We start from the raw sequence: 26,839 nt of genomic DNA, 5'->3' as shown, positions 1-26,839 counted from the left end.
CGTGATGTCCCACCAGGACCTCATCAGTAAATTATACTTAAAGGGTCCAAGAAAAAGAAACCTTTCCTTCAAAAAGTTTTCTAACAATCAAGAAACTAAGGAATTAGATAACGACCAGTTCAACTACTCAGTGTAGCCAACGAGGGGATTCTAAGAAGACAGAAACCAGATAGAAACCTATAATCATGATGTCCCACCGGGACCTGAGTGAATCATACTTAAAGAAATCAAGAAAAATGAACTTCCCTTCAATGGTACTGGATCAAATATCTGGAGACTAGTCTATTTACGATGGAACCCTTCTTCCGGTGGCTCAGAACACTCCTTGGTCAGCTAAACTGCTTATGCCACCGGTAAATCTGCCTGGAGATTAGGGGTGTCCTCTTAGACAAGACACAGCGGCTGGGAGATCAGGAAGACATGTTCCTATTACAGTTACTATAGATCAGATACTGTAGGTTTGGGCAACTTGATTGACGTCAGCAGTCTGTATGGTAGACATTCTGAGAGGGTATCCGCCGGAATCAACCATATCGTCATTCAGAGATGATGGTCATGGTGACGTCAAAGAGTACAAACCTGCATACCTCTGAACATCATTAGCTGAGGGGATGTGCCAACATGCTATGATCTTTGAAATCAAATACAACAGGTATGAATTCGAAAACAAATGCTACCAAAAAGTGAAAAAAAATGATAAGGTTGGCAAGACTAGGTGGATTGAGCTTTCTGTGGTAACGAATCGGTAGTGCTCTTAGAATTACTTAGATGCAAGCAAGAAATATGATGTTGCTCATCTCTTTGTAAATATATGATATGCACCGCACATACTTCATAAGAACAGCCACTTCTATCATTATTCATGAGGTACGTGGGTGGTTGCTTTCATCAGAGCCAGATGGCAGCGGTTTACGTTTGATCATTCACAGCCAGGCAAGTGTCTGACAGTGATACGTTTGTTTACATTGCCAACAGAGAATATCTTCGTTTTATAGCGCAGTATATATATATATACTTTAAATTCGACGCGGGTTCCCTTCAAATGCTGCGGGCAAAAAGAACTGAAGCGTTACAACACTCATCTTAACATTCACCGGACCAAGTAAGTCATTATCCTTGCCTTTGGCCATTCGTGACTGGAGTAAAGAGAGAATGACTTTTGTGCTCCTTGCTATTGAAGTTTTGTAGTTACATTTGTATTCTACAGTTTCGCTTAGGTTGTCCAATATTCTATAAAAACAAGGTAACAGATACATTACCGACTGTAACGTTAGGTGTTATGAAATTGAAGCTTTGGAATTTTATGTTAAATCTGGCGGCCTACGTTTAGTAGCACACATACAGCTAAGACTGTTGTCAGGCTGTCCACCCCTTAGATTATCGCCTGTCATCGTGTTGTATTTGTCAACATTCCTGACGGGACGAGTGTCCCGGATGTGTGTTAGATTGATTGACAGTTGGCTGGTCCGACATCTTCCTGAGGACTGCCCGCGCCACTGGTAACGCCAGGAATCCAGACGGGGTGGCGTGCGGGCTTGTTTTCCCGCCATGTCGCGATGACAGAGTCAACAGGCGGGCACTCTGCAGCCCAACTTGCCGAATGCTCAGACGGTGGTAGCGTCAGTATTTGTGGAGCTAATGGCTCCGATTAGATAGCATTGCCTATTCTGCGCTAATGGTCTGTTCCAACTTCTAGTTTTGAAAATGGGCTGCAGCTTCCGCTCAGTTGTTTCGCTCACGAACCGGTCCCCCGAACGAGCTGTTTGTGGAAACGAGAAATAGAAATGTATACGTAAAAATATACAGAAATAATGCCCACGGCTATTCTCTTAACTAACGTCTTGTGTAGTTTGGCGTCTTTTATATAATACTTTTCGTTCCCCAAAGCTGCTCGGCGGTCGGGCCCCGGTTTACAAATGTGACGTAGGCCTTAGGCGTCGATGCTTCGGCAGTGTTTCAGTACTATGTCTTTTGGGAACCATATTACCAAGTATGGTTTGCCGGTCAGAGCTTGTATATATTGTAACAGTACACTTACCGTCCAAGGGTTTAGCCCAAAGCTAGTAGATAGGTCCAAGGAGGTCAAACCTCTTTGATAATGATAGATTGAGACTCTCTGTCATCACAAAGCCGTGCGATCATGGTTCCTCGAGTCAGCTCCGCGTGGAGGCACTTGAGTTGCAGACAGCTGCCTATAGCTAGGATGCTATCAATGCGTGTATGTGGACTCCCCTTGGCAAGTGTAGCACTCTACCTGTACAAGCGAGACATGTTCAACTTTCCGGAACATTCTCCCTTAAGTACAGCGCCAGGTATAGCATCGGATGAGCTCAACTTTCCAGCAATAACGCACACTAAGTGCTGTTACATGTACACTGCGACCTGCACCCGACAAATTAGATGCAATCTTTGGCCATTAACGTCCCAAATAAAACGGTTCGACTCCTACGCAATTAGCAAAAACAGCGCGCGCGCTGCCAGAACTCTTAACGTCACCTTTATCGACCTTTTCTAAGTGTCAGCAAGTTGTCAGCTCTGGTTACGTGTACAGCATCGGCTATAGACCAGTCCGGTAGATATGGCGCCTCTGTCATCTATTTTCTCATAGCTTCAACAAGTACTTAGAAATCTTGAACGTACTTTGAGAGCTTCCACGATTACTTGGTAATCCATTTAGTATCAACTCAATATGATCATACAAGAGAAGATATGGCAAGCCCTATTTGCTTGGAATACCCTTTCATAGAGGCTATATGAAATTGCGCATGTTTGGAAGCCATACTTTTTAAAATCATATATTTTGTGGAAGTAAGAATGTCTGGTGTCCCCGAAGCATCCCCATCAGCTTCAATGAATTCTATGCCCAACAGCAATGTAACATATCTTTCTCTGTCTTCGTTTTGTCTATACTGCTGTTACATTGCAATATCTGACAAATGAAAATGACCATACAGATCATAAAATCTAAACGTTCTCTACAACCTTTGTAACCACTTAGGCCCAGTGACGTCTAACAGAACTGATTTCTTCAGATCCACTTTCACGAAAACCTTCACCCTTTGATGCCATTTATCGGACACGACCCCAATACAGAAGAAGATTCTATAACCTGTGTATCTCAATGTGATTTTGTTCGATGATGTGTGATTTTGCTCGATGATGTTAACAGTTGAAGCCTACCTTACAATTGCTAGTCTTAAAATCAGTCATAGACTATGGGGACACAGATTCCAGCCTATGGGGGTTGTCTGCTATTCATCCCTTGAGATTGTGTAGTAGTCTTGTTTGAATGAATCCTCTTCTACGACTGAATCTATAGACTATCAAATATCAGTTACACCAGAATCTATGGTACAAATGGAACCCAAAAGAGCGCTAACATGTTCCTGGTTTACGCCTCCCGTCTCGCTCCTACTGCCAAGTCAATTACACACCCCACACTTTACCATAAAGCAGCATGTAGCTTGATATTGGTTCTACATGTCATAACATCCCACCGAGCCGGCAATAACACCAGCCATCACGGCAAACGGCACTTCGGTTCTGTGCTGTACACACCCATGGGAGCCGTCCTGTGCACGGAGATCAGTGTGAATTCATCAACTGCAGCACACACCAGATCCACTTTAATAACATCATACCAACGGTCAGCAGTCGTGATTTCTTGAATAATGAAAAAGTAATCCTAGAGGTGTGGACGGGTCTTCTTGTGATCTCTCGTGAGGTAACTTTCGTACCGTCCCAGGTTCTTAAGTTGTAAGTCTCCGTCTAGCATCACCATTAAGGTCAGATCTATGTGTCACACTTGGAGGAGTAAAGTTTATGCAGGAGAAGTTTCCGAGTGGTTATGGGGTTTCATTAAAGCCTGCCCTGCTACCTTGGGATGGTGCAGGTTTTATAAGGGTACGCTGGGAACGTGATGATACCATTAGTCCATTAGCAGGACCTGGGCCGTAATGAAGGACCGGAAGTCCATGGGGACGAGGGGGATATCAATCTTATGAGTACATGGCGTCCGGAAGGAAGCAAGAGCTTCGGAAAGATGACCAGAAACTTTGATACATTGACATTGGAAAAGCTTTATATTATATTAATCTTAATCTTCCTTCTTTATCAATTTCGATGGGCGGACCTATTTTACGGCTATCTTTCCATGTATAATTTTTTGAAGATGATATTTCTATCAGACGCGTATGAACCATCCTCCAAGCATAACGCCACACATGTGGGACTATCTCATTACAAGATGCGTGTGTGGAGTTCATGGTTAAGATCACACACTGCTTGCTACGACCTATCCTGTTCGACTTTATGCGAAACCTACTACGTGGAAATCTCATTTTGTGTCTGTATGTAATTGAGTTGGTGATTAAAGGGGAATAAAACAGCCATTAGCTTCAAGGCACGGAGAGTGATGTAGAAAGCAACCGCCCAGCCGTTACACTGTAAAACATCAAACCATGAGAAATTACATTAAAAAGACAGGAGCAAGAGCTTTTTCATTGCAGGAAAGCAATGTCCTAATTATATGATAAGTCATAAAATGGTAAATGGATCGTTTAACGCCATTCTACTGAAATATAACGTTTGTGTGTGGAAGTGTTTTAAGTGAGGTGATTCCGACAGTGAGAGGCAGTATACGGTGCCAACAGTCTCAGTGGTGTATGAGGTATTGCAGAACTTTTATCGCTATGCATACATGAACGATACGAAAAACCTAGGCCTCCCCTGTGTTGTATGTGCGCAATACATTCGTCAATGCTGCACATGTAGAACAGAGACCTGCACAACTATGAAAGAAGACACAGTGTTCAAATATGTTATGTCATCAGTTAGCTACGGTACATTGGAAAAGTTCTGTAAGTTCGTCTTCACATGTTTTAATAAGAGAGACGAAGCATGTTAACTAAACAGTATGTATCTATGTTTTCTATCATTCCCTTTGTATCGACCTTAGTGCATTTAGCCCCAAATGGGGCATAAATATGCAACAAACTTTATTGTATAATCCCCGCTCTTCATCGAAACTAATACTGACTGTTCATTTTAAGTGGCTGTTATTGTGTACTCTATATGACTGTTATTGCGAAGTCTGCTATAATGCTAACTCTTCATTTGTAAGTGACTTTTATTGTGTAGTCTATATGATTTTATGTGATAATGTACTACATGTATAGGAAAGGGAAAATGTCAAACTAAATGTGGACCTAACATGAAGTTCAAGTCAAGAAAGTAGAGTTCTGAAGAATCACACAGAAGAGTTAGTTACGGGCCTTCTGTGTAGTTCAAGGATAACTGAACATGAGATTGACCTCTCATCTCACTAAGGTCAAACTCATCTTGCTGAGATCTACCCAAGTCTCACAGGCACTCAGCCAGGGAGCCGGCAAACCGGGAAGTTGGACTTGACGGAGCCTATGAAAAATTATCTACATAATATTGGGTTACTATGCCATTAGATGGGCGTCAGACCGGTGTATAGCTTCATGTGGTATTAGATCAAGCAGGGTAGAAGGATGGGGGTTAGAGAGCATGTTGTTGAACAAATCTCCATTACTTTTGACAAATATTTAAACAAATACACACAACTAAAGTTCAATTAGCTTGGGGAAGCTTTCGAGACGAACTCTGTCTCTTTATCAACCCGGGAGTCTCATCTTGGAGTTTCTCTGTCACGTGACATTTGATGGACATTGTCACGTGACAAGACACAGTCATACACAGGTCTCAGGTAGTGGCGCCCCCTGTCCTTGTTCAAAGTGCTCTTCTGTCGACGGATCTGGATGGCCTCCCGCACACCCCTCGCGAACCAGTCCGGATCCTGATCAAGAACTTTCACATTGTCCCAGTCAATCTTGTGCTGTTTCTTGCCAACATGCTCCACCACAGGCGATGACACGCTGCTGGGTCTCTTGTGTTCCTGTAGACGGGCTCGTAGTGGTCTCTCGGACTCCCCCACATATGTTGCAGGGCAGTCAGCACAGGAGATGTGGTAGACCGTCCCACTGCGCTCCAGCATCTTGATCTTGTCTTTTGGTGCGACAAGATTACGTCTGATGGTGTTAATGGGTCTGAACTGACACTGCACCCCTTTGCTTCTGTAGAGTCGCATCAGTGTTTCGGAGATGCCTTTGATGTATGGTATGCTGACTGTCCCCCTGTGTGCCCCACTAGTCTGGTTGGAAGGAACATTTGACCTATTGCTTCGTTTTGTCCTGCTTACATGGAATAGCCATTCCGGGTACCCGCAGACCGAGAGTGCTTTCTGTATATGTTCGAGTTCTAGGGTCTTGTCACTTTCTTCTGTGACAATCACATTGGCTCGGTCAGTAAGGGTCCGTACTACACCAATTTTGTGCTGGAGAGGGTGATGGCTTGAGAAGTTCAGATACAGATCTGTGTGAGTCTGTTTCCGGTAGATGGTGGCATAGAGCGTACCATCAGGCCTTCGGTGAATCAAATCTCCATTAGTGAGGCGTAACTAAGCTATACTGTACCGCCTACGTGTGGTGAAAAACGGCACAGAAGTTGACGGACCCATGCCGTATGTCACTGGGGTTAGTAAGACTAGTACACCGAGCGACCAAGGAGTACATACAAGTCGTGGGACAGCAATCAAGAAACGACTGACACACTGCAGGTGCTCACATGCCTCTCTCTGAAACACAACACGTTTTCTGGTATTCTTGTCCTCATATTGAAATGTTAGATATTACCTAACACCGTCTTCAAATAGAAGAGCAAGTGAAACATATAACGCAAATGTCTTAATCTGTTTTCGGTGTATAAACTGTATAAGAGATTGCACCATATCTTGATTCCTAGAAGAGAATATGGAGCTCACGTTATGGAGCTCACGTTATGGAGTTAATGACTCATATCACGTATAAACAATTTAGGGAACACTACGCTGTAAAGAACAATCAGATAACATTTTGCTGCAAGCCAATGAAGAACTCATTTAATTTTTCACTCGGATAAGTTCCTGGATGGATCTAGTCTTCAATCATTCCTTATGACGTCAGTTAATACATTTCGTACGCTTGATTGGTTGGAGGGAAGATTAGTTTATACGTCTTAGCACCAATGGGGACTTCTGCTGGGGGATACTGATCGTTTTCATTATGTTGCCTTCCGTTGGTCATGAATGATAATGAGCTGACGGATTTAGGTCACGTCATTCATCACTTTCCTTACTGGGGCAAGGTTTACAACTGTATGAATCGTTCTCAATTGAAATCTCCATAGGCCAAATGCAGAATTTGACCCCTGATACAAAAGATCACAAAAGTAACACGTTAGTGAAACTCAAATGATTTCGAAGTTTGTAAGGAAAGAGTCAAAGACGACGATACGTTGTGTATGATTACAAAAAATACAATTCCATACGCCTTGTAGATAATTCATGATACATTCATGATTGATACATTCGCAGTTATGAAACATCAACCTTTTTATTAGATTGATAATCTACTTATTGATTGTATGGTAATCGATAATAAAAGACTAAAATTGTAGACAAGTTTATCAGTGTATGGCGTGATAACAACATTACCCACACTATTGCCGATTGACCCAGTGACCCCTCTATAGCATGGCTTTTCTATGGCTTTTAATGCGGTAATCTTATACCTAATGGCACCCCATACATCACTATGGTAACAAGGATAAGACATGGCGGGCGATACACAGTCTCGGAGCCATTTTGAAAAGGACGTGAGGATTTGTGGTCTGGCAGGTTTGATCCAGGAAAACTTCGAGAAAGCTACATGCCTTAGGCAATGGTGCAAGACAACTACGTCTTTCTTTTTGCAGGAACACAGACTTTACATACTTTCCCCAGAAGCGACGTATTCTGCTGTATAGCCCCCTGACTGGCACCGACCAATCAAAGTGCAAGACCATCTGGTGAGATGCAAGGATGACCAATCAGCACTGGCCTGGTTTACGCTGAAATAGAACAAAAGGCACTGTTCCAGGAAAAAGAAAACTAGGTTGGGGACGCTGACAAACAACCACCCCACCCCATTAGGACCATATTAAAGGTCTCTTGTTCGAGATCTCTGTCATTTAGATGGTAAGAAACATCCTCAACCGAGCTAGTTCTAGTTCGACAGTCGACGAAAGACGAAAGGCTCGAGGATTCGCCGCTTCCAACATCTGCTTGAAGATCAAGAACGTACGGTAGAAAAGACACTTCTCCTCCCCCACTTCGTGCTGTCAACACCGTCTCTCGAGAAGCTGCTTGCCCCTCCCCCAGCGTGTTCCCACACTGTGACGTCATCGCCCTGCCCCCGCCTGTCCTAGAAGACAGAACTCCTGTGTTTACAACCTCTGTCAGACAGAACGCTCGTACTCGTACACAGCCCGGAAGTGAAGAGTCGGAAGCATGGACGAGAAACTTTGACCCCTAATGGGTTTCACTTCTACAAACAGTACCGAAGATAGACCAGGAGAAAATAAGACTGGACCAGTGCCTCTGTGGTGTACGATCTTGTACGAGACGAGCTCATCAATGCCGGGGGTCAAGCAGTCGAGTCACAGGTATAGTAACTTAATATGACTTCGAATTCATTGTCACTTGTCAACATAATTTCGTCTATAGCACTCTATGGTCGTATCTCTCTACGATCATATCTGAAGGCCAACTAGTAGAAGAGTAGTATTAATGTTCAAGCAAAGAGCTTTACACCAACCAAGGGCACCTCTAGATATTATCCCGGGGAAATGTTCACAACCATTGAGTTGTTTGATTGGTAAATCTACTTTGTTTTCCTTGTCTTAAATCATTCATGTGTCATCAAAAATCCCCCTGCAGTTATAAAAGCCTGTCCATGGCCACTTAAAAGGCTTTAGGCATTATAAATTCTTTATGTAATGATATAATTTGTTGGCGGTAATGTGTGGATTAATTGAACATAACCACAGTTTCCTGAGGGTTTCTGTTTGTTCGGAACGGTTCTATTTCTGTGACATGACTGAGGACGCCCGCCCACAGTCCGCCATGAGGAAATGATTAATCCATGGCCCTCTGCCTGCCATGGTTCAGTATAACAGGTAAACCGACCTGAAGGCTTGTGGGCGCGTAGCCCCGGAACTCGGCGTTTACAGCCAAGAAATTTGACTTGGGAAAAATGCGCCTCAAGGCTGGAAACCACGTTCCTCTAAACTCTTGTAAAAAACAAGCTCTGGTCGAACGAAATTTTGTTGTTTCGGTGATTATCAATGGCAGGACGCCCGAAGCAAGAGCGCTAGCTATGTCCCAGTTGACGTAACCCAAGCCTTGCTTTCACAGCCCTGGCCGACAGCTCTTACAATTTAGAATTCCCCGACGTGACTCTTTCAATGTTGCTTGTACATTATCAGGACCCGCTTTGTTTATTTCTCGCCTAACCCTTCCCAGTGGTGTTATATTCAGACTCTGAACTCGCCTTTGAGCCAGGAAGTGTGTATGTGACCAAGGTGGGCCAAGATCACGGCTGTTGCAATACAAACGCAGCTGCAGACATGGGTCTTGTTTTCACAGTCAAACAGAATTACAGAATGGAGACGAGAGGCGTTTTAGATGGGGTGATGAGATAAAAGTGGCTGATGACGTCATGACACGTGACTAGACTACAGAAATACTGCGACGAAAGTCACGACTACGTTTTGCAAGTTCCTAATTTTTATGCGTCTACTCGGGCCAAACACTTGTGTGTGATCAAATCGAATCATCAACCGAGCTAAAGTCATCCACCCTCATTCTAAAATTCAATTTGTATTCATAATTTGTAAATTATAGTAGATTATACGAAAGTCTTTTGTTTTGTCAATAAATATTTCCTTTCGAACCTCCCTTAATTAGACAAAGAGCTTTTGTTAGAGTCGGTATGTGACCTCCCTTAACCCAGCCTCGGGCTGACTCAAGCATTGTTAATGTTTAGTGAAGTTAATCACCGAGAGAAGGTGTTTTTGTTGTACCTATTAAGTATGGCCTTTCATATATATAAGGGTGTCGTTTTCAGTACACTACGTAATATTTTCAAATACAGTGCTTGATCTTGTTAAATGAATTACTCGTTTTACACAGCGCGCTTCAGTCTGTCGAACATGAACTGTTGAGTCTATGTAGTCTCCAAGCAGACCCTACGGTGCCTTAGAAATAGTATCATAGCTGGCAAGGCACCAGTGCCCGTTTGACTCCCTTAGCCGGCTATCTCCCTTTGGCCGGTTATACTCCTTTGCCAGCTTTGATACTATCTCTAAGGCACCATAGGGTCTGCATGGAGACTAGAGTCTGTGTAGGTTCCACCCGTCTCCCTTCCATGTTTCACTGGGAAACATCCCGATAATGGGAGTAATAGTGGGCCGCCAGGTTCCGCTTTCAGCCGCCTCAAACACCACACATTAACGCTTGAAGCTAGCGGGTACAGAGAAAATACACACACTGACACAAGACAGAAGCAAATCTGGACGCCTTCATAATCAGACTACCATACCATTGGTCTGTCTAGCATCCTGAGCTGGCTAGGTAGATTTTCTATTATCAAGTCAAACGTCCTGTTGAGACTTGTCGCATTCGTTCAAGATATGCTTAGAAACTGTTCACAATACTGTGTGTTTCTGAAATTCACTATTCAATTTCGTTTAGGGTCTGGTCATATTCGTCGTATGGCTGTCGTACAATCTCAAGATGAGAGCATTTTGGATAGCCGTACATTCGTCGTACAAAATTCAGAAGTCGTGTTACGGGAAATTAAAGGCTGTATTAATAGGTCCTTGTCGGCAGTTGGTTCTGTCATAGTCTCGTCGAAAAATTCTCAAACTCGAACGATAACCTACGGCTATTCCGCAAACGTCTTCATAATCGTGTTGAAATGATTTATTGCAAGGTAATGTAGATGTTAGAAAGGAATACTTCAGAGGTCAATGAATAAAACTTAAAAAGTAATAGGGGTATTCCATTAACTTTAATAGCATACTACCAAGTGCAGTTTTCCCAAAGGAACTTCCCTTAAGGCAAGCTGAGAGAAACAGGAAAGAGACGATATAAAACTCGTTTATGGACACCACGGATCGGACCCAGACCTTTACGAGCGTATCCTTGTTTGTCGGTGTTTTAAGGACACGGCGGATGCCTGTTACACTGAGGTCAGGGTCATGCTCAAATGGACCTTATTTCAAACATCGTAAAAATACCACTGATATTTTAGAAACCTCGAGGAGGGACCAGGACCCCAAGGAAGTTTTATGTAGCCTCCTTCGCAGACATTCTTAGGAGATGTTTTTTTCTCGGATTCGCGATCTTCAACACTGGGCCACGTTCTCTAACGCCTGGGAAGATCTTTTCTTCTGGACGCTACTTTTGATTGTATATCTAATCATTACCACATTCGTGTTTTGTACTTTTTTGACATTGCCGTATGTTTAAGAACTGATGTCCCCTGACTTGGAAGTAGCCCTTAGATGCTCACATTTACCTTTAAGAATACGACATCGAAAGTTTGGTTTTACGTTTATTTGTATCATTCAACCCTTTCAGAAATGACTTATGAAATATGTTATGTATTGTTGCCAGCTCCAAGCATGTCCTACACTAACTAAATTTAGTTGCACATATAGACGCTAGATACGAAGTACAAGTTGAGCAACACACGTACTTTAAATACGGGCTATGTTTTTATTATAACCCATTATATGCACCAGTTACACCTTGCGCGGTAGCGCAATACTAGCATCATTATATCATTATAAAGAATGACTGATTATAATTACACGGTTATCATGGCACAACTAAGGCTGAAAATATGACGTTAAAATGCGTTTAACGATATAAGCACTAAAATAATACGCTGGTATATATTTGACTAGTCACAGCTGTAAACCAGCGGTTTACATGGCATTTTGCATTACTAATATTCCGTACACATGCTCAAACCATAGTCATCATGCCCCTAATGTCCTATAAAGGTGCTTAGGTTGTGTACCTGGTAAACATCAGCTGGGAGTGCTGCCCGGGCATTGAACCTTAGAGCCTCCACATTCTTCATACGACAGGATACAGGAAACAACTTTAATTACCTAAGATGTGTGTGCGTGGATACAACTACTCCTGTGGGAAATGTGTTCCGAACGGGAGGATTAAAAGTACAGGCACATGAAGTTTCATATTACTGTACCTATATTAGCTTCTGTGAGCAAGGGTCTACATAGGGCCTGTTGCTAGGGTCTATACTGTACAGGGACTCTTGCAAGGGTCTATACAGTCCCTGTGTAGAACTGTGTAGACCCCCGCAAAAGTCACTGTTGTCAGGGTCTACACAGGGACCATTGCCAGGGTCTACACAGGGACCATTGCCAGGGTCTACACAGGGACCATTGCCAGGGTCTACACAGGGACTATGCGAGGGTGTACACAGGGTCTACACAGGGACCATTGTCAGGGTCTACACAGGGACCATTGTCAGGGTCTACACAGGGACCATTGTCAGGGTCTACACAGGGACCATTGCCAGGTCTACACAGGGACCATTGTCAGGGTCTACACAGGGACCATTGTCAGAGTCTACACAGGGACCATTGCCAGGGTCTACACTGGGACCATTCTCAGGGTCTACACAGGGACTATGCGAGGGTGTACACAGGGTCTACACAGGGAACATTGCAACATCGTATTATTGTTATATACACGCCTCAGGCGGTCACTTGTTTCAAAATTCATATTTCAAATGCCAATTTTGAGTGTCAGATCTGATTTAGAGATAAAGGTTAGTATAGAGAGCTCAACAACACACACACCCTAACGAAAGTAGCATATTTCAGTGGGTGGATTGTTGGTAAGGACAAAGATGGGTAGGGTGTATGACTGGTATGTGGGTGTGACTTATAGTATATATAGTGCGCTATTGTTCTCCAGCCTGTGTTAGGGGAAGGGCGAACAGGAAGTTTGTAGCGTACTGATAAGAAACTGCAGTATCACCTAAATTTAGCACTTCAAACCACAACCACCTGTTTGCTAATTGGCCAAGCATCTAACACGTTAGGGCAATACAGGCGCGTTCAAGTCCATTATCATGCGATTGTATACACTGTTTAGATGTTACTCTTGGAAGTAATTTTGTAAACTGTTCCTTTTGGCAACGCCTTTTGATCTAAATTTCTTCACTACTGTGACTGTCTCTTTGTACGACGGGCGCTCTTGTTAGCATCGGAAAACCCCGCTCAGTAAGTATCACATTTTAGTGGTTTTACAACTGTTGATGTAATCATCAAGTATTAGAAATGCAATATTTCTTCATCGGTTCACAGTCACCAATACATGGATACAATATTTTTCTTGTTCCAAAATTCTAAATCGAAGGATTTGATGTTACTGCTTCCTAATGCCTGCCGCTGGTTTTGTGTTATCCTTCCAATAGTGGTCTATTTTCCTAGTCCCCGTAGCGGGCGGATATACACTCTCTCCAAAGGGAAATGTTTCCCCTGTCACGTCGTGTTTCTACACGCCGACATGTCCGGAATGTAATCAGAAATCATCTAGGTCATCAGGAGGGGTCGTCCTGCGTAACAAATATTACATTACTGATAAAATCTATTTCCTAAGATGAATTATGTATAGACAGGAGAAGCCCAGGGCCACTGGCAAGAAACAAAATTATATTTAGAGAAGTGAATGAGAAACTGATTTAGTCTTAACGCAACTGGCATGTTCAGTTATCAATGATCAAAATCAATATTATGGTTCGGAACCCGCTCGGGCACTGGTTACGTTAGTCCTTTTGGATGGGGACGCAAATCCGGCAACCCTGTCACAGTGTGTTTGGGTACTGTCCAAGCAGAGGTTCGGATCCGGCTGGGTTTTTTTACGTGTTTTTAGTCGTTTTATTATCTATTTTGTGCTGTTTTCGTTATGTTTTACAGTTTGTCATAAAGAAAACAGTACAGCATAAAAACGCCTAAAACACGTCAAAACCCTGTCGGAGTCGAACCTCTGCTTGGAGACTGATGTTGGGGAATACTAGTGTGCACAGATAAGTTGTCCGCGAAAAAGCAATTCTACAGAAGTACGTAATTTACACGAACCATCTCCTGACCCTTCCCAGTTGGTCCATCTCTTTACGAACAGCTAAGTCCGCACGGCTCCTGGCTATGACGGCCCATTTAAAACGGCGTGGCAGTAATGGACCATTATGGAGTGTTGTCCATGGCTCGTTCTACATTTATCTATCCGAATTATCACAGGCGCGTCGGTGCCTACATCAGGACCGCATTTCATTATGTTCATTAACGTCAGCTCACAAAACGTCAGCGTTGTTCTTGACTTGATTTATCTTGTGCATAATGTAATTTGTCTGAGAAAGCATGCCCTTGTAAGTAATTCAATGTACACTTTTGAGGAAAACTTCACATATTGTGACGGTTGTGTTCAACCTTTCCCAAAATAAACTTTACGCGTCTTGATCTGGAAGTTAGACTAGTTGCTAGGGCCCCGTAGCCATGAAGCAGGGGGCCAGCCGGCCGGGCAGTTTTCGGGAACGAAAGGTATGATACAAAAGACACCAAACTACACAAGGCGTAAACATAATAATCGCGGGCATTATTTTTGCATATTTGTATGTATACATTCAATTTTTCGTTTCCACAAGCCCGGTCGGCCCCCGGTTTGGAAAGGTGACGTTACCCATAACAGTCTGGCTTCCAGGCTATACAGTTCTGGAAATGTACGAAGTTCTTTCCCTTGACACAGATGGCACAGCATACACAAGGTCTGCCTACCTAATGGTGGTAATAGCAGGTCGCGGAAGACCTGTCCATGCTTCACAAGTACCCACGGTACTTTAGTGGATCCCACACCGCTTCAATCATGCCTAGTGCTGACAGTGTCTATCTAGAGAATACACATCTGTGGAAAGTAGGCGGTTTGTTTTCTCTGAGGAGGAGATATCTGACAGCCTCTGATTTAACCTATATTTTATGATCCGGTTTGTGGATAATGCTGAACGTGTTGTTTGTATAAAGAGGGTCTGGAGATACTCTTGTAGCCTTTTGTAACCTTCTTGCCTTTTCTAAGCAGAAGAAGTGAGGGCATGCGAATTATGTCAACGTAACCAAATGTAGTAGTAGTTTAAACGCAGTAAGTGACAAAGGACTGCTGCGGTTTCTGTTCATGAAATTAGATTAAGGGGACATTCACAGTGCCAGTGACGTTGTAATAATGATATCAGGGAAACGTTTTTGTTTGTTATTGTCATAGAAATTTTGATAAGCCAATATCATAGATCATATTCCACTGAACAAACATAACGTACCAATAACTGCGTGAATATAGAATTGATTGGTGCAGAATGAGTATGTATTAGTTTGACTAGGAATGCAAATATCATTATCATTCTACTAAGCTTAATAACTACCAATTATCCACTGTTATTACTCTACAGCCATACGTTATGAGAAAGCCACACTAATGAGCGATATTGTGTTCGCAGCTCTCCATCTAATATCTTCTTAATCCCATCTAGATTAAGCGCTGACCGCTCCAGTACTATTTTAATATCACTAATTCCTCTGCACGGACCTAATTGTACCATCCAGGCTTTTAAGGACAGGTACTCTGTAAAAACCGGGCGAGTCTATCTTAATGAATTGGTTCAAGGTACTCATGATTTTCAAATCCGATGAACGAGTCAAACATTTCAATCTTTCATGATTTCAACAGGAAAGCGATTGGGGAACGACCACGAGATTCTTTGCAACATGTTTATATCTGGGAGCACATGTATATAGATACATCGCAAGATCTACACCATACACATACACATACACATTCACACACAAAGAGAAGGCGAAATAGGAAGGGGGGGGGCAAAAAGACAGAGAGAGAGAGTGGCAGAGAGAGAGAGAAAGATGATTGTCCCTACTGCTTGACAAACAAGTTTTGTCTCATGCAAACCCCAAACTTTTACGAAGTACAAGGGTGAAGTTCAGAGATGAGGTATGTTAATGTTGTTGATCTGGCACGCCCGTGAACTCTAACTTCATTAATTACGGAACATCCCGCCAACGCGCATGAATAGTGAGGAGCGGAAACTATGGCAAATCAACTTATCTTACACACGTTAATTGGATTACTCTATGATGTTTCAATAACTTATTACCGTTATGATTTCATAAGTGAATTTTGTTTGTCAGAGGGAATGAATCTTGTCTTGTTTGGAGACGACTAATTCCATGAGATAGCGGCGGCGTGAGACATGGTATATGTATTTATAGGATGGTTGAACTGAACTTACTTTCATTGCTATTTATCGCAGTGAATGTGTATAAATCTCTGGTTCGGGTCGGATTAAATTGCCCCTTCTTTTTATACTTTTATACTTTTCGACTCTCTCAATTGCTAAAAGTAGAAACAACTAGAGTTCCTCGAACACATATCTTCGCCAAATAAACAATTTCTATGGAAGATAGTTCTTTTTGAATGATTAATGTGTATAAGTCCATATGTTATCTAGTCACATCATGTAGTGGTTGGTTGGATTATGAACATTGTGAGTAGATTAGTCTATTCTGTCGGTGTACATAATGCAGCAAATGTTTTGGCGATGTGAATGAATGTCTTTGCATAATCAGAACAATTTGTACAGGTATGAGGTTACTGTTCTATTTTGTGTTGTCATAATTACTTTCGGAGAGCTGGTTATGTTTTGGGTAGCGTTTGTATGTATGTATGTATGTATGTATGTAGAAACCAGCAAATTGAAGACCGGCTGAATGGATTGAAGTGATATTTGGTATGTGGGTAGGTCTTGGAAACCTGGAAACCACAGGAAGTCACGCCGATAATTGCATTCGTCACTCACCAAACCCCGGCCACTGTAACAGTTGTTCCTTCCAATTTACGGAACTTTTTAACTCACCAAGGGTCATCTAAGGGCCATATGTAAGGATTGCTACGACCCCCGCCTTGGTGAACGTTTGTTTCAATCTCATGAAAATAGAAAGTAAAGTTTTGCAGTCGCGAGTTAAGTCAGAGGTATTTTACAGAGTCCAAGGTTATGATTTCTGCGACTGTCCGATGACAGCCGCCTGTCACCTTTGGCGATTTGTATTTCTCGCAATGATGTCAGTTCTTTCTAGCCGACCTTTCCCTTACAACATGACATCTCTGTTAAGAGTTGAGGAATGCGTGGATAATTGACGGTGACCCTTTTGACCTAAGTGCTGTTCTTCAACATGTTGGGTTTGTCTTGTCCCAGCACTTGGTCACTTGTTGTTTTAACCTAGTTCACAGATGTAAGTACTATGTGTTACAAGCCGTCATTGTTCAATTCTGTTATATTACTGACTTTACATAGTACTTATTCGTTTGTTTAGACCCATGTAGTGTTACTGGCACATGGAACACCAAGTTTCCTTGCAGTCCATCATAAGAAAATACACCTGAAGTGTCTCGTAGATATTAGCTCTACATCTTTATATCAAGTGATATTCGTCAAGTTCCCTCTACTACATTTTTACCGTTCCCATGATATAGTGTTGCTTTTATTGTTGATCTGTATATAGATATAAGCAACACTTGTATATAGATATGTTATATTTCAAATGCTATGAATCCTTTGCTGTGTGCCGTCGTATTGACATCAATTCAGCAAGCTATTTAATTGCTTAATTTTATAGATACGTGTTGGACACGGTCAGGCTTTGTATTTTGCTAACATGAACCATGACCATTTATAGGCATTTTTCAGCCAGTAGTCTCTACCAGACTCCATCCTGGCGGAATAGTACACGGATGACCTAGTAACATCCCTGGTCAATCAGAATTTCATGCTTCCAAGACAACGTCTGTTTATCAGGGAGCCCCTGCTTCCACTGGCTCCTTTGACCTACTTCCTCTCTATTTTTAGACATCTATGGGTCGATTCAAGTCCTTTCAGGTGACTCCGTCACAAGTATTTTTCAACCGTTATAGAAGTTTCCCTAAGTAATTATATTAAATACAGAGTGATTTATATAATTTGCATCTCATTATGTTGATAATCATCCAAAGTACCGACCTACCAAAAACAAAAAATATCCATCAATCCCCTCAGGAGTTATCTAAAAAGTTACGAAATATAACACCCACTGCAATTCCAAACAAGCTGCTAGGGGGACCAAAATTAGACCATTGACTCCTAGTACCAACAGCTATCCACCAGTAAAAAATCACGAACCTGGCACTTCTGGAAAATTTAGGCGCAAACTTTGATGCTCACTTGCAGTACCAAAACAATTTGCCAGGAGGCCCATTATCGAACTTGACCTTCCTTTCTGTGTCCCCTACCTATCAACCAAATATCATTAACATCCATCAAGAACATCTCGAGTTATCTTGCTTACAGACAAACGCACTTACATACAAAGCCAGCTACAGCACCATAGGTAAAAGGTAGCTAAACCATTCTCGCACATGGCAATCCTTTCCACAGCCGCTACAGACCTGCCAAATATCGTGGAAATCGCCCAGCTACATTTTGACTTATGCCTCCCGAAAAAACACCAAAAAAAATACCAAGCTCGCTAATGTACCATAGGAAAACGCCAGGTAACCCATTTTCGAACTAGGCATGCCTTTAAACAACCGCTACACACCTGCAAAAAATAAAAAAGTTCCATCCACAATTTCTCGAGTTATATCCTGTTGACCTACATACAGACCCAAGTCGGCAAAAACATAAGCTTCTTGGCGAAGCTAATAATGAAGTAGTAATTTAATATGTAAACCACATTTGAAATAAATGTGACTCAGTGGTTGACCCCCAAAACATCAAATAGTGCACTAAAAGGGCACAAACCCGTTGAAACTGCATTGCTTTTGGACTGAACTGTTAGTACGATCATTTGTAGTTATATACAGACACCCTGTTGCAAATATAAAGTTTGAACGTGACGTTTGTATCAAAACAATTTAGCTGTTGTTTTCAACCGTTGTAATGGATCTCCCACTGCATCAAACTACATAGGAAAATTAAACGCATCGTGAAGGAAATTACAATGGGTGTGTCAGCACGCCTTATCTGAAATGAAATCTTACACTTCGAATGATGAATAGCCATATAGAAACATTTTCATAGCGCCACCTTGTGAGTGATACTGTATTGCAAGGCAGAACAATTTCCACTTAAAGCAATACATGGGATCTTACCCGACGCTGTCAGCTGTTTCTGAATTGACCTTTTAAAGAAAACCCGTTGATAGCAACAGTTTATGATTAGGGCCCACAGATAAGTGATAGTACTTAACCAGATGTTAGAATCGTTTGTGTCACTCAAATATAGGTCCCACCATCTGCACTTAACTGTTTCTAAGAACCAAGGTTTAATCAAAGGCCTTTTGCCTTTTATCTCTTTCATGAACTAGAAATAATGTCTCTATCGTTCGTGTTATAAAAGCGTTTCACCTGTTACTTAGATATCACAAATGGTATGACATTTGTGTTAAAACGACAAAAACATCACGAAAATTAGCCGGAAGTCCTTCTTTTAATTGTCGCCTTGGGAATTGAGTGCCACGTGCTGTGGTCTCATATCTGACATGTTATCAGGCCTGTATGGACTCTCAAGTTACTGATGCTTGTAAAACAATTTCTAAGTAATCGGCTAATTGCATATTGCGTGTGCCTGCTGTCACGTCGAACAACGCCACATTATTTATACCCATGACTCTGCTGATAAAAGGTATAAAATATTGATCGCACCTGTTGAGTCTGTAGAGTTGCTAGCTCCGACGTTTTCGACGTTGTTTTGCTGTGTTGCCGCTCGCATGGTAAGGTCTTAACTGCCTTTTGTTGTGTCGTTTTGTTTTAAGACGTCTTTTAAGATTTGAAGTTGGCATTCTCCTGTGAGGACATAGAGAATACGGAAAATGATAACATGCGTGAACAAGGTCAGGGTTGTTTTCATCAGTATTTGTTGTGACCTTGTCTGTCCACAATATTTTCGTATTTTTTGTTCATTCGCCTACGCGTACGTCGATTGTCTCAATGTTCTATTGAGAGGGCAGAAGTATCTGCACAGCATTAGTAATGGATACAGTACTAAATGACAAATACAAAGGATACTTATACAACGTGAAGACCTAAGCTTTGTAGATAACATGAGGCGCATCATACAGATAATGCTTACTCGTATGCCATATACCCAGTGATGTACATCATTCAATATGTGACTTTGAGGATCCCATCCCAGATAATGCTGCCATGTTAGACAGGCCACAGATACACATGTAATCATTGAGTCTCCCATCTACGGTGACTATCTTTGCCCCAGTTCACTACACTGTGCCTGCCTTAATGGTAGCAATATAAGTTATCATTTTCTGTTCTGCCCCAAATCCCACGGTACAGGTGTGTGTCCAAGATTGCGACATGCAGAGATATGGCTTATCTAAATTATACTCCACGTTCTCGTGTTGCTGTAGTAAGTAGGGCGGTACAAAAGGGTTATCCAAACAAGGCTTTTCATGCCTTTTCTATGCCGTCAATGTCTGTGAAGGTACGTTACGCACATGTATCTTTGTTAGGTCTGTACGAGCTATTATATAGTCTATGTGACGCAAACTCTGCTGTCCGAGGCTGTAACGTACCCGGGCCGTTATATGAGCGCGATTTAATCAGACTGGACCAATTACAAACATAAGCATCAATAGGCATCACAAACAACACTAACATCGGTTTCATATTTTATCCCACTTCTTTATGCTATCTACCCTCTCCCTCTTCCAAAGTTTGCTGTGATCGTCTTTCAAGATCTAGTTTGTCTACGGTCTAATTCCTCCTCTCCACTATCTGCGAAACCGTAATGTGCATGCGTGACGATACTGTGGAGGTCATCGGGTTTATTAGTAACCTCTGACCCGTCCCACACTGCTCTGCGGTAGAACGTCCGTTGTAGTTCATGATGTCATGTATGTTACTATGGGAATAACTTCACTTAGCGTAGCCACTTATGGTGTCATTACGGTAAATAAATACCCCACGTCTCAAGGTCAATGCTAAGGCAAACCCCCAGGGTCATTAGCGGTCATTCGTAGCGCAGGTGGTTCTCAGTGGGAGTCCGTTTGTCTAAGTCTGAGTCATGTTTGCCATTAGTGTTATCCACTTACACATTACACGGACAAACCTTCTCATCATTCATGTAATTTGTCATCCCAAAGTGGGTACCAAATATGCCAATACTCGTTACATGTGTGGTGTTTGTGTAGCATATGTTGTTATATTGCACATGCCTGGATGGGGTATGTATACTTTTGTCATGGGGGTGGGGGCACTTTTTCATGGGAAACACTTTTCATGGGGACATTTCTGCTTGGGGACACTTTTGCATGGAGAGACGTCGACACTTTTTCATAGGGGACACTTTCATGGGGGACACTTTTTTATGAGGGGACACTTTTTCATGGGGGGGGGGGCACTTTTCATGGGGGGACACTTTTTCATCATGGGGACTCTTTTTCATGGGGGATATTTCTGGATGGGGGGACACTTTATCATCGGGGACATTTCTGCATGGTGGCACATTTTCATGCATGGGGGCTTTGAGCAGGCGATACAACTGTTATATATCATAGGTTGACAAGTTAAGGTTCTTGAGTTCCAGCGACTGGCCGAGAGATGACAGCATGCTTAAAGGCAAAACGTATAGATTACCCTGGCGATCCGCCATCGTAATACAATCCATTTTCCCTCGCCCATCGTGGGAGGTTACCGTCTAGTTACTCTGTACAGCTTGACTAGTCTTTCTTTAATTTGTCACCATCGCTGACAACTTAGAACACAGCTGCAACCGTGAAAACGGTTGACAACTGACAAAGAAACATGCGAAGGGTGACATCGACACACAGCACTTTCTCATCATGAGACATTACAGTCTATCGACACTGAACAGCTTGGGACTTACTCAATGCTTTTTGAATCCCTGACATTTTCGAAAGCAGTGAAAACGGTTGGCGAGTGACAAAAAAACATGTGAAGAACGACATGGTGATGTAACAAAGCGACGCAGCACTTTCGGCACATTGCAGTCTATTAACACCGAACAGCAACAAGGCGATGTAACAAAGTAACGCAGCACTTTGTCATCATAGGACATTACAGTCTAGTAACACTGAACAGCTTGGGACTTGAGCAATGCTTCTTTAACTTGTCACTTTCCCTGTGAACATTTTCACTTTTTCATTTAATTTATCTATCAAGAGACAAACATATCGCCACTGGACGGTTTTCAATGAGACGTGCGTACATAAACAAAAAAACGAAACAGTGAAAACTGTTGGCAAGTGACAAAGAAACATGCGAAGAGTAAAAGATAACGACTGTGTACCATATCAACGCAGCACTTTCTCAGCATGGGAGGTTATAGTCTATTAACGCTGAACAGCTTGTGACATGAGCAGTGCTTCTTTAATCCGTCACTTTTACTGACAACTTCGAACGCAGCTGTAACTTTAGTAAAATGGTTGACTGACATGTGGCAAGTAAAAATGTAGAGATGGCTCTGGCGATCCGCCATGGCAATGCAATTAACCCTTTTCTCCTTCGATTTGGTGACACTCGGATAACGTTGAACAGTTGCAGCAGCCTTTCTTGTCAGACATAGCCATAGCAACAGCTAGAAGTAGTATAGATGATTGACGTGACCTAATTTACATAAATGGGAACATTACAAGCTCCCGCTACCAAATATGAAGATGGACCTAACGACCCTTTCTTTCCCCTGGCTGATATTGCTGGATTACTGTCAATGATACAACTGGAATATATCATAACAAAAAGGAGGCGTCCGTCCGTATCAGTTATACAGAATGGCAATCATGTTGTGCCACCAATATTAAACACCTGGTTTACATTCATTGATGGTATGACCTATCAAAAATGCTGTTCGTCGATATGAGGTGAATTTGTCAGGTCAAGGTCGCCACATTGTTCCAAAGATTTGCAGCCACTGTCTGTGTTCTGAAGGTCATGGGTTGTATAGTCTTGAGGATCATCCCCTGAACGTCTTAATCCAAACGGACGTCTTGGTGCTTCTCTTTAAATTGTTTTGTTTGCCCTAGAGTCATCCAGAAGTCTCAAAGAGTTTGAAAGACGCGCTGCTTTGCCAGCACTTAGTGCATACCTAAGCTCAGAGAGCATGTGTTTGGGTGGCACCGCTTCAAAGTCTAAATCTGAAGCCCCTCTCTCCTCCAGCAGTTATGTAATCACCCACGAGTTTGATTTGGGTGCAGACGACTGCTGAGTGGTATGGAGAGAATGTTTACGGTGTTTTTAACATGATGACATGTTGCTGTTTGATGTCCGATGCCCTTACTACGCAGAAACCGTCCACCCGTGACAAACATGGCGTATCAAATGCCTAAGTCGTAATTGGGAAAAGCTATGGGTATAATCATGATAGCTGGCGTGCAATTAGCTTGGATTTAATGATCCCTGTAAGGGGGTTAGGGATACGTTAGGGGCTGGTGTATCTCTCTCAGTTGTTGATGATTTGTTGATTAATGAAAGACCAATATTTTTTTCCACTTTGAAAACTGTGTGGTCTAAAGTCTTAATGGGTGAAAGAAACAGTTACTCTTCCTGATCCTTCCTGTTACGTCTTCATGATGTTTGTATAAGGCATGTCCCACTCGAGAAGTGTTTCTCGTCTTTTCACGTTGGTTTAATTGGAAATCATGTCACACGTTTTAATGTGGGTTCTCAGTAAGATTAATGTGACCAAACTGTTTGTCAAAAACTTGGCATAGCGTTACCTCCATGGTAACTCAATATTATAGATTGTCAAACAATTAATTTGAAAAACTAACAGACCTACAATAGACTGAGTCTGCACAGCAAAAGGTAAAAATCTTACAAGGGTATATATGAAGTGTGAAATACTACCAGAATGTTGATGTAAAAGGGGGATTTGCTGATTTCAAAAGTGCTTTCCCTTTCATTAGAAATGGGTGTAAATCGTCGTCACTAGAAAGCTACTAGAAGCCTATCAAATCAGAAGTTACTTCTGTTTTACTCATATTGATAGTAAACCGGTGGACGTACCGACTGATAAGTATCTAATGCTAGCTCAAAAAAGAACAAGAAATAGCCATGCCTTCAAATACCAGAGTTGGTACTATCCTAGGATTGACGTGTTCAAAAAGTTGTAGTTTCCCAGAACTATCAGATAGCTATATGTTATCGCCAAGTACAGAAGGGGCATCTTAGCTTGATAGTTTTAACTTGCAGCTAGATGTGCAAATGTTGGGTGTGACAGGTCGTTCAGTGTAATATAACCAGCTGCTGCCGCGCTGCGTACCTACAAAGCTAGTATGTTACGCCGAAGGATGATTATATTGGCTATGTAGATACAGATTGTGTGAGAAGCACTTTTACTTACCTAGGCGCCAGATTCAATATCATATGGTTCTATGTTATTACCTATAAAATGATAGAGTGCTTGTTGGCATTTCATATTTTTCAACCACTCTGCAACACCGAAAACTGATAAGCCATCAATATCCAAGCAGATATTGGGAAGCAAATCATGTTTCCTAGCTTGCAGTTTTCGTTACTCGATCGATAATTTGTACCAAAAACTGTTTGTAAACTGAGAGCTAGAAAAACGTTACGACTCTGCTTTCCAACAATTGCTTAGAGATTAGAGAATGATGTAATACAGTGTCTGAAACAGCCTGCTGCTATGGAAACCTTCCGTATCACCAAATCTAGTGGTTTTACTGTTGGAATGGAAGTTTAGTCCCTTCTGTCACCAAAGGTCCGCTATTAGGACCTGTCGAGTCGAACTAGAGCATGGCCTTGTCTCTTGGGTAGATTTCTCACAAGCTTTGAATTCTGACAACTCTGTGTAACCTTCTTTTAGTGTCCTCTCACGTGTACGTTTCGTCCTGTACTTTCTGAGAAACGATCTAACGTGCGTCACCCAGTGGGGGTGTACAGTTAGTAGTGTACAGTTCACAAGTATAGAGTGGGCTAGCACTTGTCTGCTATGCAAGCAGTTCACTACCGGTACATAAACGTTTGTCTAACACCTTTTCTCGTTCTCACGGTCGATTTGACCACCTTGGTGACCGGTGTGCCAAGGCTTTGGTATAATAACCGCGCGTTCAATCAAGCTTGTTTTCCTTAGTCTGGAACATACACAGAGTAATCCACAAAGTAACGCTGTTCAACAAAAGTGTGAATCAAAGGGTCAGTCTGGTGCAACCTCGTACATTTGTACGACAAGCTCGAATGACGTCATTTATTGTCTGCAGGTGTAATGTAACACCTGTAGAAAGTCGGCGCGAAAGTCGTTCACATCGCCAGCAAGGTTCCTGTTGTTTCTCAGCACCAAAGGGCAGGTTTCTGGTCACAGATCCTTCCGCCGTGCTCTGTTGTCTGATCCGGGTACATTACAGGCCATTAACCTGGGCACAGCGTACTGACCTTACGGTGATGCGAGTTGTCGTTCAGTGGAGTTGAGTTGATACAGCTTGTGAATTTTGAATCCTCTTTAATTAGTTTGATACAAAAAAAAGCAAGACTAGATAGATTGGTGAAATGATGCGACAACGTCTGAACCCATTTTCATCACGTATTCAAATCTAATTTTTTTATGTTTCTTTGAATGACTTAGGGATGAGATAGGTACCTAAAGCTCATGTATGTGCTCCAGTGATTTTTTTATAATGGTACAGCTGTATTTCTTTGTATGGAGTTACACTTTCCTTTGCACAGTCACATTTACTCTGATAGTCTTATAACGTTATATCGTCATCTGCCATTTTAAACGCATATCTGATGTAGTTGCTGAGTCATCCCTTCTCTATCTACCGACAAAATCTGTCTTACAATGAACAGGTTACCAAAACCTGGACACATACGGATATAGTTTGCTTCCTTTACATTTTGGAGACACCGCTGAACGGAAGTACATAAAGTCTAGAAGAGAAACAACAGCGGTCGAGATTTCAACCCATTCTGAACTTGAACTTGACTCACGTGTCTGTAAACATGCTGGCGGGAACAAACAACGATCAGCCAACACGTGAAGTTTATTGTGACTGGGTTTCTCTCATGCTTTGGCGGGTTTATTTGTTCCGTGTCTCATTCTCGGCTTGACACAATGACATCTTGTTTGCTGTCAACATGTTGTAAAATTCAATTTTGGAGTAGCTTGGGAAAATACGACGTGCCTGGCCGTTTCTTCTGTACTTTGTTATTATTGCGATATTACTTCTTCCCCGAGTGCCTGTGTGTGTGTCTCTCTCTCTGTATGTGTGTGTGTGTGTGTGTGTGTGTGTGTGTGTACGTATACGTATGTATGTATGTGTGTCTCTGTGGATGAGTGTGTATGTATGTATGGGAGTGGGTATGTATGTATATGCGTGCGTGCGTCTGTCTGCATGTCTATCTGCATGCGTCTGCTTCTCTCTCTCTCTCTCTCTCCCTCTATCTCTCTCTCTCCTTTTCTGCACGTGTGTGTGTATGTATACATAAGTGTACCTCCGAAGTCGTTGCGTGATATGTCGCTTGCCTCCTCACTTGTGTTAACCATCAAAGTGCATACCGACCGTGCTTTGACCACCTGCCGTATAGATGTTTACATGTATCCGCTATTAGAACGTCAACTTTTCTAAACATCGTATCTCTCAAGCTTAAGAAAATGGACATAACTGGTTTTCGGGATAAAGTGATTGCCCGGTTGCATTGTTTTCTTCCGGAAAAGTGGCGAACCTAGTTTGACCTTAGCACGGGAAGGTCACAGACTTCGGAAGGGCGCCAGAATACTTTGCTCAGCGAAGGTCAGACAGTTGCAGTTTGACTGAGGCCAACATTGTGGTG

At 42.3% G+C, this 26,839-nt stretch overlaps 1 protein-coding gene across 1 annotated transcript in view; it reads left to right on the top strand.

The window, feature by feature from the left end:
- The first annotated feature begins 8,180 nt into the window (after nucleotides 1-8,180).
- The window catches only part of LOC118431987 (prostaglandin E2 receptor EP4 subtype-like), a 30,609-nt gene continuing 11,950 nt past the window's right edge, over nucleotides 8,181-26,839 (top strand). Inside the window, exon 1 of the mRNA XM_035843448.1 lies at nucleotides 8,181-8,544. The gene's annotated coding sequence lies outside the window, so the exon portion shown is untranslated. The remainder of the gene's footprint in view (nucleotides 8,545-26,839) is intronic.

This window comes from Branchiostoma floridae, chromosome 15 (genome assembly GCF_000003815.2).
Source record: "Branchiostoma floridae strain S238N-H82 chromosome 15, Bfl_VNyyK, whole genome shotgun sequence".
In the NCBI taxonomy this organism is placed as follows: Eukaryota; Metazoa; Chordata; class Leptocardii; order Amphioxiformes; family Branchiostomatidae; genus Branchiostoma; species Branchiostoma floridae.
This window is presented reverse-complemented; position numbering and strand designations above follow the sequence as displayed.